This window comes from Theropithecus gelada, chromosome 9, assembly GCF_003255815.1.
Source record: "Theropithecus gelada isolate Dixy chromosome 9, Tgel_1.0, whole genome shotgun sequence".
In the NCBI taxonomy this organism is placed as follows: Eukaryota; Metazoa; Chordata; class Mammalia; order Primates; family Cercopithecidae; genus Theropithecus; species Theropithecus gelada.
In genome coordinates this window covers 11,819,398-11,823,183 of record NC_037677.1, presented here as the reverse complement: position 1 = coordinate 11,823,183, position 3,786 = coordinate 11,819,398, and the positions used below count along the sequence as shown (strand labels likewise).

The window sequence follows — 3,786 nt, the reverse complement described above, 5'->3', positions numbered from 1 at the left end:
CCCGTTGTTTTTTTTTTTTTTAAGAATCTCAGCTCTTGAGCTAGCCGCTGAACTTGTTTTAAAATCTCTTCTTCAGATAGCACCTTAAGAAAGAAAACTCGTCCATCCCTCTTAAGAATGGCACTCTGTAAAGTATGATGAATGGAATTTTTATAGTCAGTGCTCCTAAAGTACAGGGGCAGTAACACAGTAGATGAACAGGCAAACATGGAAACATGAGATTTTACCCTTTAGAGGACCAGATGTTCTTTGCTGTTTTTAAAATTTACTCGTCTTTTTTTCTTTTCTTTTTTTTTTTTTGAGACAGAGTCTTGTTCTGTCGCCCAGGCTGGAGTGCAGTGGCGTGATCTCGGCTCACTGCAAGCTCCGCCTCCCGGGTTCACACCATTCTCCTGCCTCAGCCTCCCGAGTAGCTGGGACCGCAGTGCCTGCTGCCATGCCCGGCTAATTTTTTGTATTTTCAGTAGGGATGGGGTTTCACCGTGTTAGCCAGGATGGTATCGATCTCCTGACCTCGTGATCTGCCTGCCTCGGCCTCCCAAAGTGCTGGGATTACAGGCATAAGCCACCGCACCCAGCCTAAAAGTTACATTTTAAGGCTGGGTGTGATGGCTCATACCTGTAATCCCAGCACTTTGGGAGGCTCAGGCAGGTGGATCACCTGAGGTCAGGAGTTCAAGACTAGCCTGACAAACATGGTGAAACCTCATTTCTACTAAAAATAGAATAATTAGCTGGTCGTGATGGCAGTTGCCTATAATCCCAGCTAGTCGGGAGTCTGAGGCAGGAGAATCACTCGAACCTGGGAGGCGAGGTTGCAGTGAGCCAAGATTACACCATTGCTTTCCAGCCTGGGCAACAAGAGCGAAACTCCATTTAAAAAAAAAAAATCAGTTATTAATATTAGTAGTGTTATATGGCAGATAAAGGGAAATTTATTTGGAAACTGGTTATAAAGTAGTTTAGGTCCAGGCACAGTGGCTCACGCCTGTAATCTCAGCACTTTGGGAGGTCGGGGTGGAAGGATCACTTGAGCCCAGGAGGCAGAGACTGCCAGATCACACCACTGCACTCCAGCTTGGGTGACAGAGCCAGACCCTGTCTCAAAAACAAAAGTAGTTTAAGTGTTTTTGTTTTTGTGTTTGTTTTTTGAGACAGCATCTTGCTCTGTTACCCAGGCTGGAGTGCAGTGGTACAATCTCAGCTCAGTGCAGCCTCCACCTCCTGGGTTCAAGTAATTCTCCTGTTAACCTACCTAGTGGCTGGGATTACAGGCATGTGGTCCACCACTCTTGGCGAATTTTTGTATTTTTAATAGAGATGATGTTTCACCATGTTGGCCAGGATGGTCTTGAACTTCTGACCTCAGGTGATCTGCACACCTGGACCTCCCAAAATGCTGGGATTACAGGCATCAGCCACCGCACCCACCATAAAGTTTTTTTTTCCTGTAGCTTTCGATAGACTCCCAGATTTTAATTTGTATTTGCATATTTTCTAACCAGGAGATCCTTGAAATAAGGATATAAATTAAAGTTTCAGCCCTTTAACAAATAAGAGGCATTTGCTTACAATGAGTTGAAACAGCAGCAGTAACATTTTTGGCAAGTATTAATACTTAATATGGTTTACATGCTACGAATTCATATGGGTTATTTCAGTGCTTCTGAAACTTTAAAGTACATATTAACTCTCTAGACTCTTACTGAAAAGCAAATTCTGATTAGTTTCTTTTTATTATTATTACTTTTTATTATTATTATGGAATGCTTCACAAATTTGCATGTCATTCTTTTTGTTTTGTTTTTTGAGACAGTCTCGTTCTGTCGCCCAGGCTGGATTGCAGTGCCGGGATCTCGGCTCACTGCAGCCTCTGCCTCCTGAGTTCAAGCAATTCTTGTGCCTCAGCCTCCCAAGTAGCTGAGATTACAGGCGTGTGCCACCACGCCCAGCTAATTTTTTTTTTTTTTTTTTTTTTTGAGACAGAGTCTTGCTCTGTCAGAGTGCAGTGGCATGATCTCGGCTCACTGCAACCTCCGCCTCCCAGGTTCAAGCAATTCTCTGCCTCAGCCTCCTGAGTAGCTGGGATTACAGGCGCCCGCCACCACGCCCGGCTAATTTTTGTATTTTAAGTAGAGACGGGGGTCTCACCGTCTTGACCAGGCTGGTTTTGAACTCCTGAGCTCATGATCCACCTGCCTCAGCCTCCCAAAGTGCTGGGATTACAGGCGTGAGCCACCGCACCTGGCCAAATTTTTGTATTTTTAGCAGAGAGGAGGTCTCACCATTTGACCAGGCTGGTCTCAAACTCCTGACCTCAAGTGATCTACCTACATCAGCCTCCGGAAGTGCTGGGATTACAGGCCTGAGCCACTGCACCCCGCCTGTGTGTCGTCCTTGTGCAGGGCCCCGCTAATCTTCTCTGTAGTGCTACAGTTTTTAATATATGTGCTGCTGAAGTGAGCACAAGCTCTGGTTACTTTTAAACAAGCTCTCCAGTGATGTCAAAGCTGCTGGTGTGTGGCCTACACTTAGTGGCATGGGAGTATACTATCTGACTTTTAAACCCATCTTTTTTAAAATGATTTTTTTGTCTGTTTTATTTTGTTTTTGAGACAGGGTCTTCTTGCTCTGTCACCCAGGCTGGAGTACAGTGGCGTGATCACAGCTCACTGTAGCCTTGACCTCCTGGGCTCAAGCAGTGCTGCCTCAGCCTCTCAGTATCTGGGACTACAGGCACACACCACCACAAATGACTAATTCTTTTTTATTTTTAGTGGAGTCAAGGTCTCACTGTGTTGCCCAGGCTGGTCTTGAACTCTTGTAAACCTATCTTAAGTAGAGTCTGCATTTTTTCATCAAAATTTTTTTTTATATCTTTATGTAAGGTTAAATTAGTGATAGTTTTGTTATAAAATAGAGTCCCTTGTAGAATTGCATTTAATCCAAAGTGTATATTGTATTAATAAACACTTTTTGAGCCGATAGATTTTTGAGTCACTCAGATGATTGTTTGCCTGTAAACCAGTCGAATGACACCTTATGCTATAACTATATCTTACTTAGCAAGGATTTTGCACATTTTTTTCCTGTCATTTACTGCATTTATTTAAAGTATTCTAGGTTAGATAGCTGCCTTTTCTTGACTTCAGGAGAGATGCTTGAATCTTCTCTTTCATTCTCTCAGGGAATACTTGTGTTTTTTCCATCAGTTCATTTCTGGAAAAGTTACGGATCTTATCCAGCTGAGGATATACTTTTCCACATTTGCCTCTTAACGCTTTGAAAGTTTCTTGCTAAGATAGCTTGCTCTGTGAAAAACAAACTGTTCATCTGCTTGGGCTGCCGTAACAAAGTATTACAGCCCTAGTGGCTTAAACGACAGAAGTCTGTTGTCTCATAGCTCTGGAGGCTGCCAGCAGGAAACCTGAGGTCAGGGAGTCAGCGGGCTGGTTCCTTCTGAGACCTGGAGGAAGGCTGCTCCAGGCCTGCCTTCTGGCTGCTGGGGGTGCCGGCAGTCTTTGGCTTCCATACCTTGTCATACGGCACCCTGGTCTCTGCCTTCATCTTCACGTGGCCTTTTCCCCCTGTGTGTGTCTGTGTGCAAATTTCCCCTTTTTATAGAGATGCAGTCATAGGGGATTAGGGCTCCACCCCGCTCCAGTATGGCCTTATCTTTTTTTTTTTTTTTTTTTTTTTTTTTTGGGGGGGGCTCGCTCTTTCGCCCCGGCGGGGGGGCGGGGGCCCGATCTCCCCCCCCTGCAGGCGCCCCCTGGGCGTACTCCG

At 44.9% G+C, this 3,786-nt stretch overlaps 1 non-coding gene across 1 annotated transcript; it reads right to left on the bottom strand.

Annotated features, from left to right (window-relative positions):
- Positions 1 to 2,359: 2,359 nt before the first annotated feature.
- On the bottom strand, positions 2,360 to 2,467 carry LOC112632251. Its single transcript, XR_003121316.1, has one exon. It is a non-coding gene; the product is annotated as a U6 spliceosomal RNA (small nuclear RNA).
- Positions 2,468 to 3,786: the final 1,319 nt, after the last annotated feature.